The sequence below is a fragment of the Tiliqua scincoides genome, chromosome 13, assembly GCF_035046505.1.
Source record: "Tiliqua scincoides isolate rTilSci1 chromosome 13, rTilSci1.hap2, whole genome shotgun sequence".
Taxonomy (NCBI): domain Eukaryota; kingdom Metazoa; phylum Chordata; class Lepidosauria; order Squamata; family Scincidae; genus Tiliqua; species Tiliqua scincoides.
The window spans coordinates 4,822,295-4,835,866 of record NC_089833.1 but is presented as its reverse complement, the minus strand read 5'-3'; the positions used below and the strand labels follow the sequence as shown (position 1 = coordinate 4,835,866).

The 13,572-nt window shown below is 47.5% G+C and overlaps 2 pseudogenes; both read right to left on the bottom strand.

Annotated features, from left to right (window-relative positions):
- Positions 1 to 12,871: 12,871 nt before the first annotated feature.
- On the bottom strand, positions 12,872 to 12,986 carry LOC136634147 (5S ribosomal RNA; annotated as a pseudogene).
- A 221-nt stretch (positions 12,987 to 13,207) lies between these two features.
- On the bottom strand, positions 13,208 to 13,324 carry LOC136633786 (5S ribosomal RNA; annotated as a pseudogene).
- Positions 13,325 to 13,572: the final 248 nt, after the last annotated feature.

The following is a 13,572-nucleotide window of genomic DNA, read 5'->3' as shown; positions in this document are numbered from 1 at the left end:
GCCCATCTAGTCCAGCTTCCTGTATCTCACAGCGGCCCACCAAATGCACCAGGGAGCACACCTGATAACAAGAGACCTGCAAGGCCTCCTGGGAATTGTAGTTAAGAACATAAGAACAGCCCCACTGGACCAGGCCAAAGGCCCATCTAGTCCAGCTTCCTGTATCTCGCAGCGGCCCACCAAATGCCCCAGGGAGCACGCCAGATAACAAGAGACCTGCATCCTGGTGCCCTCCCTTGCATCTGACATAATAGCCCATTTCTAAAAGCAGGAGGCTGCACATGCACATCATGGCTTGTAAACCGTAATGGATTTTTCCTCCAGAAACTTGTCCAATCCCCTTTTAAAGGCATCCAGGCCAGATGCCGTCACCACATCCTGCTGCAAGGAGTTCCACAGACCAACCACACGCTGAGTAGAGAAATATTTTCTTTTGTCTGTCCTAACTCTCCCAACACTCAATTTTCGTGGATGTCCCCTGGTTACGGTGTTAAGTGACAGGGAAAAATTTTGTATGTCTCAATCATGTCCCCCCTCAGGCATCTCATTTCTAGGCTGAAGAGACCCAAATGCCGTAGCCTTTACTCATAAGGAAGGTGCCCCAGCCCAGTAATCATCTTAGTCGCTCTCTTTTCCATTTCCACTATGTCTTTTTGAGATGTGGCAACCAGAACTGGACACAATACTCCAGGTGTGGCCTTACCATCGATTTGTACAACGGCATTATAATATTAGCCGTTTTGTTCTCAATACCTTTTCTAATGATCCTAAGCATAGAATTGGTCTTCTTCACTGCCGCCGCACATTGGGTCGACACTTTCATTGACCTGTCCACCACCACCCCAAGATCTCTCTCCTGATCTGTCACAGACACCTCAGAACTCATTAGCCTATATGTGGAGTTTTGATTTCTTGCCCCAATGTACATGACTTTACACTTACTTACATTGAAACGCATATACCATTTTGCTGCCCAGTCTCCCAGTTTGGAGAGATCCTTCTGGAGCTCCTCACAATCACGTCTGGTCTTTACCACTCGGGAAAGTTTGGTGTCGTCTGCAAACTTAGCCACCTCACTGCTCAACCCTGTCTCCAGGTCATTTATGAAGAGTTGTGAAGAGTTATGAAGGTTGTGATGTGAATACAATACAATGTATACAATAGTTCACAGTTCCTGCTACAGTGGGTGTGGATGCATGGATGGATGGATGGATGATAGATGATAGATAGATCCATGCTTATTTTTCTTCAGTTGTGAAGATAAAAGTTGTGTCAGCTGCTTTAGAAGCCTGTGGCCAGAAACTGTCGTGCCAATTTTATAAACAAACAAAGCATGTACCATTAAAAAAAACAAAACCATTTCACCTTTTTCTCTCCAGAGTGAAACGTTAAAATGACAGGGACTGAGAAATGCAGGCTTTGAAAAGTCTGTATGGCCGGACACCATGGGTGGGAATCCACAGAAAATCGTTTCCAGCAGGGGATAAACTGATTCATCATTTTGCTCAAACCTGACAAATGATGCCCCCATCAAATTTCTCCATGCTTCTCCTTGAGCTCTTTTTTTGCTTTTTTTTTGGGAGGGGGGGGTAACAAACCCGTTGCTTCTTACCCACCCCCCTCATTTCATACCTGTGGTATTCCTCCTTTCCCTTAAGAACAGCAGGGGAGAACTTCAAAGGATGGCACATATTCCACAGCAAGGATTACTTCTTGTCGGCTCTCTCACCCGTAATTCTTACTACTCCTCGCTCCTCCATTAACTACACTTCTTCTCCCTCCTCCACTTGCATTCAACCCTCATTCATCATCTCCAGATGAAAGACAGCCAGCTCCCCACAACCCTGCACTCCACTGCTGCCAACTCCCAGGCTTCTTGTTCAGAAGCTGAACACTTCCCTCCTGTGAAGCAGAAGAGCGTGTGCTTGATGGCACTTTGGTATTCATGCATGCGCCCTTTATGCACCTGGGCATGAGAGTTAAGATGCATCTGTGCCCCCACTTAGAGATACACAGCCCAATCCTGAGCTGCCCATTGCACCAGGACTGCCACGGCATCCTGTGCGCAGAAGAGCACCTTTGGGGAAGATAAGTAGTCCCACAATGGGGCTACTCGATTCTGTAGCAACCCACCTGTTTCTCATTATCTGTGGGCTTGTTATCTGCTAATACTGTGACAGCGCAAGCTGCAAGTTGTGGATTGGGCAGGAGGTCTGGTCTAGAGGGTAGAGCCTCCGTCTGCCTGAAGATAACATCCACAAGGTCGCCAGTTCGAGGCCACCGGCACCGTGCGACCTTGGAGCAGCTGACAAGCTGAAGCCAGCAATTCCATCTGCTCTGAGCGTGGGAGGATGGAGGCCAGAATGTGAAGCCAGATCGGAATGAAACACCTTGAATGTAGTCATTCTTGAAAGAAAGAACCTTCTTTGAAATTGTAAAAATCCCTATTTAATAGGGATTTAATAAAGCCTGCCTATGTAAACCGCCTTGAATAAAGTCTTGAATAAAGACCAAGAAAGGCGGTATATAAATACCTGTTATTATTATTATTATTTTTTTTTTTTTTCCCCACATTAAACGGGCACTGGTATTGGCCCATGAGGAATCGTCAGACACATTTGTGTCCACTACCAGTCTTGCCCCACCATCTTGGGCACCGCCTCAGGGACTCCAGCTGAACCTTCAGAATCCTGGCAATGATGAGAGGTCACTGGAAGGTACCTGAGGGCTGCTCTGGGGCTGGGGCAAGCCCAGAGAAGGAGCCAAGAGACAGGTGGAGAAGGTTGATGAGTGAAGCAAACCCCTCTCCCCTGCTGAACCCTGAGGCCTTGTTGTTGGGCCAGCAACCTTCAACGAGTCAAGGGATCGCCAGCACTGAGGAGGAAACATCAGATGTTGGAGATATTGATGAGCCCTTGCTCTCACCCAGCCCCATAGATTTCAAGTTAAGATTCAGGTTCATTAAGTTCATAGAGTGTATGGGGAAGGGGGTCCCCTAGAAACTAACTCCATTTTGCCATAGGTTCAATGATTCGGTATCCACTAATTCAATACCCACTAGGTTTTCCAACAACCTAACCCTAGCAGACAACGAGAACTGACTTAACAAGTACAGTCTTTCCCCTCCAAAACTGCAAACTCGGTTTCCACGGTTTCAGGTACCCACGGTTCACAAATTCCCCCATCATGCTCATCTCAGCTATTTTGTTTGCCTGTTTGCAGCCCTCCATCCTGATTCTTCTTCTCACCTGCTTGTTAGTGCTCACAAACAGCATGAAGAGGAAGCAGTTTGGAGGGCTTGTGTGGTGCAACAGATTCGCTGCTATCCTCAGTTTAGGGTATCTGTGGTAGCAGCAGGAATGTATCCCCTGCAGATAGGAGGAGATGACTGTAATTGAGACTTGGCTGGAGCTGGACACCTCAGGCCTGGTGGGGATGCCACTGGTCCAGGGAGGCTGTCACAAGGCAATACAGCAAGTATTTTAATGGCCACAGGGAACAAGAGAGAAAAGTGCAACAACTCCAGAGAAGATCTCCTTTTTCTTGCAGTTGACCTAGTAAATCACTCAGTGCCTCGAGCCAGTCATACCTACACGTGATGTTGCCGTGTACCGAGTCTGATCCTGGGTCTGTCTAGCTCCGTGCCGTTGGCTCAGGATGTCAGCAGGTCCGGGACCAATGCCATGTGGAGCCAGGAACCCCAGAGACGAATAAGTTGTGTTGGTGACTGGTCCAGGCCGGTATTTGGAGTTTCCTGGCCTGGCCACAGACTCAGAGTCCATTCCAGGACTTTGATTGGGCTGAAGGGTCCGGGAGGATTTTACAAAGGAAGGGACAGATGCCTGTCTGTGGCCATCTGCAGAGATACAACCTCAGCAAGAAATTCTGCATTCCGGGAAGCTCCTTCTGCTGACTGACCTTGTCTCGTTTCCAGGAGTTCCTGGGCAATCCACACCTCCTCTGTTGCCCCAGATCTCTTTCCCAATGTCCACACCGCTTTGGGTGCCTTGGGGCACGAAGAGGTGATTTGCAAATGGAGCCTCACTCCCTCTGCCCCCAGGAAATATTCTAGGCTCCCTGGAACAGGGAGGAAGGGAGCAAGGCTTGGATACTTTCAGTCAATGAAGTGACTGCTCATAAAACTTAAGAGAGACAAGTGAATGCCCCTCCTCAGGCTGAACCAGGGCACACTCAGGCATCCCTGTGGTCAACACTGAAAGGCAGCCGCTCTCCAGGGCAGTGGTTCTCAAACTTTTAGCACTGGGACCCACTTTTTAGAATGAGAATCTGTCAGGACCCACCGGAAGTAATGTAATGAACAGAAGTGACGTAATCAAGCAGAAAGAGCTTTGACAATCCTAGGCTGCAATCCTACCCACACTTACCCAGGAGTAAGTCCCATTTACTACCATTGTTAAAAGAATACACACAGTAGCTTGTTAAAAGTACAGGTCTGACACATTTCCCCAGATGCAGTCCCATACCATAGGAGCATCAAGTCTAAATATATTTAAAATGATATTGAAATGAATAGGGACCCACTTGAAATTGGCTCACAACCCACCTAGTGGGTCCTGACCCACAGTTTGAGAAACACTGCTCCAGGGTATTAGACCGGAGCCTTGCCCTGCCATACTTGGAGGTGCCTGTGATTGAATCCGGGGCCTTCTGAATGCAAACAGTTGCTCTACCACTGAGACCTGCTCTTCCCAAGTCACTGTCAGCCTAGCCTATCTCACCAGGTTGACTCATCCCAACCCCTCCCCTAGCAAGTGGGTTCCTTCCAGCTAATTAAAAAAAAACCCATAGGCACTCAAACCCTCATTTCAGAGACTCATGTACCTGTTTCAGACAGTTGCCCTCTTCCAAGCAAGCTCAATTGTACCCTTGCTTTGCAAGGACCGTTGCACATCCAGGTAATTCTTGGATGTGTTTGCTTGGGTGAGCGGCTCAAGGGGACCTGAACCCTGGGGGCTGGAATTCCTAGCAAGTTTGGACAGGTGGGGGGGGGGGGGAGCATGGCTTAAGTATACATCCATGCCAGCTTGGGGTTTGCTGACACATTCCCATGAGTACAGCATCTGGGAAACTGAATGCTTCGACTAGACATGAAGCACTTTGAACCCTAAGCAAAGGCAAAGGACGATTCCATCCAGGCCACAACGTGTAGAAGATCTCAGTGAGAAAAGAGGTTTTTATCCCCCCCCCTTTTCCTCAGCAGGAGAAACACAGCATCTTCCAGCCAGCCAGCCAGCCAGGCTCCCCAGGGTTTCGATTTTCACCTCTAAACCTTTCTCCAATAGTTAGTTCTGCAAAGAGGAAAATAAAAATGACTTGCCTGATGGCCTCAGGGGCTGCCTTACCTGTACAACACATGCATTCTTGTGCTTCCAAGTAATTAAGGAGTGTGAATCCAGGCTTTCGCTTTTATTATGTGGCTGGTGTCTGTTTGCTTTGCTGTATCCCCAAATCAATTCCTGCAAGGGGTCCTGGTTTGGAAGAGCTGCAGTGGAAAAAAATGAAAATCTAATGGCATGCCTAGACCAGCCATTTTCAACCACTGCGCCGTGGCACACTGGTGTGCCACGAATGGTCTGCAGGTATGCCGCGGGAGTCTGGGGGAGGGTCATTTGTGAGTAGGGCCATTGGCAGATGTGAGCCCCCATCAGCAGCATGGTCATTTGTTCAAAAACCGATGGTGTGCCTTGACAATTTTAGCACCTTGTCATTGTGCAGTGAGACAAAAAAGCTTGAAAATCACTGGCCTAGACTCTTTGTAGAGTGGACACAGACTTTTCTGGAAAAGGCGTTGGACTTTCCCCCTCCTTTTCCCAAGCAAAAAGAAAGAGCAACGTCACTCAGGGTGGAGCGGTGCTTCATGCAGAGCAAAAGGGCAGGCTTGGTCTGGTTCAGTCCAAACCCCCAGCGACGGCATCTCAGAACATACCTACCAGTTGTTGGCAACCTTCAGTCTCGAAAGACTCTGGTATCGCGCTCTGAATGGTGGTTCTGGAACAGCGTCTAATGTGGCAGAAAAGGCCAATTCGGGAGTGACAATCCCTTCCACACTGGGAGCAAGTGCAGTCTGTCCCTGGTCTGTCTCCCTGGCTATGGGCCTTCCTTCTTTGCCTCTTTGCCTCAGACTGTTGGCCAAGTGTCTCTTCAAACTGGGAAAGGCCATGCTCAGAGGCCAGGGTTTCCCACCTGTTGGGGTCCATTCCTAAGGTCCCTCTTGCAGATGTCCTTGTATCGCAGCTGTGGTCTACCTGTAGGGCGCTTTCCTTGCACGAGTTCTCCATAGAGGAGATCCTTTGGGATCCGGCCATCATCCATTCTCACGACATGACCGAGCCAACGCAGGCATCTCTGTTTCAGCAGTGCATACATGCTAGGGATTCCAGCTCATTCCAGGACTGTGTTGTTTGGAACTTTGTCCTGCCAGGTGATGCCGAGAATGCGTCGGAGGCAGCGCATGTGGAAAGCGTTCAATTTCCTCTCCTGTTGTGAGCGAAGAGTCCATGACTCGCTGCAGTACAGAAGTGTACTCAGGACACAAGCTCTGTAGACCTGGATCTTGGTATGTTCCGTCAGCTTCCATCAGTCGTACAGACTGTGGGTACTGCTATGCTTGCGTTGAACATAGTGCATGAATACCTTTATGACTGTTAAGTCAAATCAACAAGTCATGTGCACCCTGAACAGACCATAGAGGCGTTGAACATCATGCATGACGAGGGCTTTAGGTACTGGTTGCCAGCTCTGGGTACCCCAGCTGGATTAAAAACAATGAGAGAAAGACAGAAGGAACAAACTGTAGGGGATCAGTCTCCATGGGGAGGGATAGATTAGGCCAGTGTTCCTCAAACTGTGGGTCGGGACCCACTAGGTGGGTCGCGAGCCAATTTCAGGGGGGTCCCCATTAATTTCAATATTTCATTTTGAATATATTAGACTTCACGCTACCATGGTATGTGGCTGCATTTGGGGAAATGTCACAGATCTGTACATTTAACACTCTACTATGAAGATGTTTTTAACAATTATAATTAATGGGACTTGCTCCTGGGTCAGTGTGGGTAGGATTGCAGCCCAAGATTATTAAAAATTATCCTGCTTGATGATGTCTCCTCTGGTCATGACCACTTCCGGTGGGTCCTGACAGATTCTTATTCTGAAAAGTGGGTCCCGGTGCTAAATGTGTGAGAACCACTGGATTAGGCAATGAGCTGGTCAAGCACTTACACACAAGGGGGCCTTGTGTTCTTCCAATGGCTTGGCATTTAGGTCTCCAGCCAATCTTCCTTAAGATCTGCAGTAAAGAGTTGCCCATGGTCAGGTAGCCAGGTGAGGATCTTAACAAAACTGCTAGCAGGAGATGGCAGGTAAACTCAGAAGCAAAATAATTTCCTACCATGTCTAAATCTTGCTGTTCTGAGAGTGTACGTACCCTAGTATCAGCTTGGGGACTCCTCTGACCTCTAAGGAGAGTGTAAGATGCTTTTAAACTCAAATTGAAGCTTTCTCTAAGGAAGCCAAACTGGAGCACATAAAAGTCCTTGACTTTGACTTTTAGCAACCAAAATTCAATGACGTCATTGTCTCTCATCCGATTGAATGTTTTATGACTACCTGGACATCTCTACTTGCCCTCTGACCTGGTCGGGTGAGCTCAGATGCACATGACTACCCCAACAGCTGGGCTAGCTAGGACCTATTGATCTTCAGAAAACCAGACAAAGAAGCAGTGACTTCACTAGGGCGATGTGGTGGGTGCAGACCACACCAGGGGTCATTCTCAGGGGGTAACACCACACCATCCAAACCTCCATTCGGCAATGTTTAGCCTGATCCGGGCCCAGACACACCAGGTGTCACCCACCCCAGGAATGCCTCTACAAAGAGGGTCTGGAGTTCAGAATGCCCATCTGCCTGGCTGTGCATTCTGTTTGCACAGACACTGATTTCAAAGTGCCCCAGGGAGGCTTCTTTCCAATTGAACCTTACAGAGAAGCTTTCCTTAGGGGAAACATAAGGGGGAAAGGAAGGGCACCACGGGAACTTGATCATCACAGGCAAATAAAACAGCCAATCGCTGGAGGTCCTGCACAGGACTATAGCCAGGAAGGGAGGGGTCGGAGAAAAGCACTCATTTCCCCTAGCAACTGCCCATGGCTCCTGGGAGGGTGTCTTGCCATTTGAGTGCATTGGCTTGGAGGGATTTTCTTGGCTTTCTTCCTGCCAACACACTCACTTTATCATGCAGAAATGCCACTCTGAGATTTACTGTTCGTTCCTCAGCTGCCGTATCACAGCGGAAAGCATCGGCTGACATTCAGCCGTGTTATTAAACAAATGTTCCTGCATGAAATACAGTTTGGGAGGGGTGCTTTTTTCCCCCCCACTGAGTGACACGATGGCAGCGTTCTGCTAAAACTACAGTGCAAAATGGAATTTGAGAGTCCAAGTGTATCCGGCAAGCTTCCTCCCAGAGAAAAACACCAAGTCATTTTGGGTCTGTGGCCCAGAATGCTAATGGGGTGGAGAGTGATGGTGGAGGGTGGAAGAGGCAACACTTGGACTCTTAATAAAGACAGACAATCATCCATTTCCTTTTTTTTTTTTTATTTATAGGATGAATGAGAGACTGTCAAAAGTTTATAGGCACAATTTGCACCATTAGGGCCAATTTTTTCTAGCCTTACATGCTATGGGGAAAAGGGGCAACACATAACATGAAGCTGTCGTTTTCCTCGCCTGCCTTGTGGCCCATATAAGATGTGCGACTGCCCCTTTTCACAACACAACGATATTGTAACCTCAGGCCAGCGGTTCTCAAACTTCTTAGCATTAGGATCCACTTTTCAGAATGACCATCTGTCAGGACCCACCAGAAGTGATGTCATTAACCTGGAAGGGATGTCCCAGCCAGAAGTGACATCATTGATTTAGGGCCCAATCCTATCCAATATTCCAGGGCCGGTGTAGCTGTGCCAAAAGGGTGTGCACTGCATCTTATGGTGGGGAAGCAGTCACAGAGGCCTCCTTAAGGTATGGGAACATTTGTTCCCTTACCTTGGGGCTGCATTGTGGTTGCACCGGTGCTGGAAAGTTGGATAGGACTGGGCCCTTAGGCTTCAAACCTAAGCTGTGATCAGCCAAAGGTCCCATTCCACAGCGCGCGTGTGCTGCTATTTTGTATGGCTTAGAATTCAAATACACCCTGCACATGCCTGATCCCGTCTGATCTTGGAAGCTAAGCAGGGTCAGGCCTGGTTAGCACTTGGATGGGAGACTGCCTGGGAATACCAGGTGCTGCAGGCTTATACCATAGTCTTTTGAGACTGAAGGTTGCCAACCATTCCCACTCGGAAGTCAAAGCAGAGTGCAGGCTTAGATCCTTCTCCAACCATGCAGCCCTCCCCTCTATCCTGCATCCCAGCTGCCCACCTATTCAGGGCAAAGCATCCTGCCTCTCTCTCTCAGGGAGTCCACCCTCCCCAGCAGCTCTGTACCCTCTATTTTCAGCGGTGGTTGAGCTAGGTGCTACCTGACCTGAAATTGGTCCCGACCCACAGTTTGAGAAACACTGACTTCCAAAGCCATCCTATATATGGAATGGTGAAAGGGTTACAGTTTGCACTTGAGTCCAGCATAATGTCAATTGCTGTCCTAATAAGTTGCATTGACTTGACTGGAAATGACCTCCAAGTAAATTTTACAATCACAGCCACTGTCTCATGAAGTCACTAAAATACGTGCATTTGGAATGTCATGTAGCTTGTAGCATTTTTCAGGAAGCCCCCAGCTTTTTTGAAACAGCGCAACTCTTCAGAATAATTAGGGATGCTTCCAAAATTCTTGCCATCCAAATTACTTGGCCTTGTTTCCAAATGGGAATTGATGCATAAGGAAACCTTATTACTTTTTTTTTTTTTTTAATTTGAATGTTGTAGACATGCATGTGAATGAAAAGTTTCTTTGGTTCATTCCTGTCTCTCTCCCTCTCAAGGAGTACATTGATAAAACACTGTAAAAAAAAAAAATCTTGATGCCATTGTACCTATTGCTTTTAATCAGTGAGCAGGAGTTAATGTGCGCATCAGCTGAACACCACAGAAAAAGAGAATCTTGATGCAATCGTATGTACAATCACATCAAGATGGATCAGCACCAAGGAAAAAGGAGTGGACCAATTGACACAACCAGTGGTGCAGCTGCCACAGCTTATAGGAGGAGAAGTACAACTGGAATCCCAAACAGAGCTTGTTACAGACAGACTCAAGCTGATATGAATCAATCAGACTGAGGAAGATGCATATGTCTAGCTGGTCAACAATTCCTAAAGAAGAAACCTCCGTGTTGCATTCTCGGCATGTTTGGTTTTGCCCATGGACAGTCCCAGCTATTTTACCATTCTGCAGAGATGCCTCAAAGCCCCCCGTTTTCCTCCCCTCCCCATTTTTTTCTCAGCTCCAGCAAATGCAAATTAAACATTATCATTTTACAATGATAACTGTAACCCCAGGAACCACCTAAACTACCGAGTGTGTGATGAATACAATCAGTGGATACCTAGGGTGTGGTAAGTGGGGATACCACAGCCAATGCTGCATTTTTTTTACCAGTTTCAGGGGACCTCCAAAAAGAGGGAAATGCCTGCAAAAAAATTCAAGGTGTTTCCATATACAGGTACACACCGCTTAACAACCATTCCCTTAACAACGGACCGCATATATGAAGGTGGTCAAACACAATAAAGATGCTCTTAATGAAGCAATCACCTCTCCCATAGCCTGCAGCAGAGGGTCTTAATGCAACAGAGAGGCTCTTAATGCAAAGAAGAGGCCATCAATCTCCAGTAGCCTGTAGAACCAGCTAGTGTCTGGCAGGGTATGTCTGTTTACACAACAAAGGCAATAGATTGAACTGAATGTTCACTTAATGACCTAATCCAGGGGTGTCAAACGTAAGGTCCAGGGGCCAGATGCGGCCCACGGAAGCTTTTTACCTGGCCCTCAGACTCTCAACTTCTGAGCAGTGCTGAGGTGTTACTTGTGAAAGGGCAGCCCGCATGAAAATTGGGCTCTCCCATAACTTGAAATATGATCAAGGTTTGCATTTTTTTTTTCCAGTCATTTGCAGCTAATGAGTACCTAAGTGAGAAAAAGCACTTATTTTTGGTTAGGACCCATTTAATGACATCACTTCCTGCCTAATGACATCATTTCCGGCCCTCAGCAGACAACATGAATGATATTCAGCCCACTGTATGAAATGAGATTGACACCCCTGACCTAACTGTATAACAACGGGGATTGGAAAACAAATTCCCATCATTAAGTGGCACATACCTGTACCTGAAACAGAGGCATTGCAAACGTGCAACAGTAGTAGGAAAAGGAATCATTTTTTGCAGTGCTTCCAGGATGCTGACATATAGATCCTTATCTAAACCAAAGGCAGAAGCTGATCTCACCCAAGAAAATCTTTTTTTTTAAAGAAAAACATGGTTTTACTGAGCACACAAATTCACTTTGTGGGTAGGGCCGGCTCCTGCCCCATGACCTCCCCTTCTCTGCTTGGACAGGAGTGCAATGGGGCGCCATTTTCCCTATGCCACCGAACGCATGCTGAGAGCAGGAACATCACACTAAAAAAGGGAGAACTATAATGTGGATAGTGGGGGGACATGGGCTACCGTGCAAGTGTTTTGGGGGAAAGCATCCCATAATTCCAGATCAAAACAGCAAAGTCCTAGAAAGGTGATCCAGGAACCGTTTTGCAGCTGAAAAATAAATAAATAAAAGTGTGTTGCAAACCAATGTACCAAGTGCTGGGTACGCCGAGAAACATCACAAAAATGAAAGAGGGGAGGGAGAAACAGAAATCACTCTATATTTAGAGCCAAAGCCTTCGCAGATGGTTTGCCAGGCCTCCGGTTTAATGACAATAAATCTTTATTGGTATGTAACTACATTGCCATTTGATGTTCCACCATGGCACTTTAAACCTACTTAAGCAATCCAAACCTAATTATCACTCATTTAGTCTGCCCTGTGGTTGAAAAAAAAAGCAAACTTGATTGTGTATTTGACCTGTAATAAATGCATGGCAAGAACTCTCTGATTACCCTCAGTCTAATTTTCACTGTCATGTCGTTAGTTGGGGCCTGCTTCACAGTGCACCAGTTAGGAAATTCTTCCCTCGGATAGCTAATCTGGATTCAACTCCGGGGCTGATGTGCAACTAACTGGGGTTAGGGGTCAGGAGGAGGGGACAAGGAGGGGACACACTTGCTGCCCCCATTTGCTCTCTCATGTATCAATTCCACTCAATCCCATGCTGTACTACATGTGAACTTTATTAACCCAGGTTAACAGAAACCCAAATACAATCCCAAATACAGAGCAATTCCATGCTTAATGGGAGTGCTGGGCTTTTTGCAGAAACACTAGGTGTTCCCTGCACCATGCAAGTGTGAATGGTAAACATACAGCCTTAAACACCCATGCACAGCAAATACATCTGGGAGACCTGAATGAATCCCTTATGCGGAGGCCTAGAAGTTTAAGGACACTTGAAGGGTATCAGAGTGTCACAGCCAATGCAATCCCAGAATGGTTGGCAACCTTCAGTCTCGAAAGACTATGGTACAGCACCTGGTATTCCCAGGCGGTCTCCCATCCAAGTACTAACCAGGCCTGACCCTGCTTAGCTTCCGAGATCAGACGAGATCAGGCATGGAAAGACTATGGTATAAGCCTACAGCACCTGGTATTCCCAGGCGGTCTCCCATCCAAGTACTAACCAGGCCTGACCCTGCTTAGCTTCCGAGATCAGACGAGATCAGGCATGGAAAGACTATGGTATAAGCCTACAGCACCTGGTATTCCCAGGCGGTCTCCCATCCAAGTACTAACCAGGCCTGACCCTGCTTAGCTTCCGAGATCAGACGAGATCAGGCATGGAAAGACTATGGTATAAGCCTACAGCACCTGGTATTCCCAGGCGGTCTCCCATCCAAGTACTAACCAGGCCTGACCCTGCTTAGCTTCCGAGATCAGACGAGATCAGGCATGGAAAGACTATGGTATAAGCCTACAGCACCTGGTATTCCCAGGCGGTCTCCCATCCAAGTACTAACCAGGCCTGACCCTGCTTAGCTTCCGAGATCAGACGAGATCAGGCATGGAAAGACTATGGTATAAGCCTACAGCACCTGGTATTCCCAGGCGGTCTCCCATCCAAGTACTAACCAGGCCTAACCCTGCTTAGCTTCCGAGATCAAACGAGATAGGGCATGTGCAGGGTAACAGTTGCTGCCAATCCCAGAATAAAGTATGGAGCAACTCAGAGGCATTTTTGACACATGCTGCCTAGTGTCTTGGGAGGCCACTACGAACACCTGCCCTGGCCATTATTAGCCAGGAGATCCCATGCCCACCTTGACCATTGCTAACACATGCTGGTTGCTTTCATCCTCAGTGGACTCACAGCAGTAAAAGCAACATTATGCCTGGTGCTGGCTGCCCACTGTATTTTTGAACTCACAGCACCCACTGCAGCATTGCA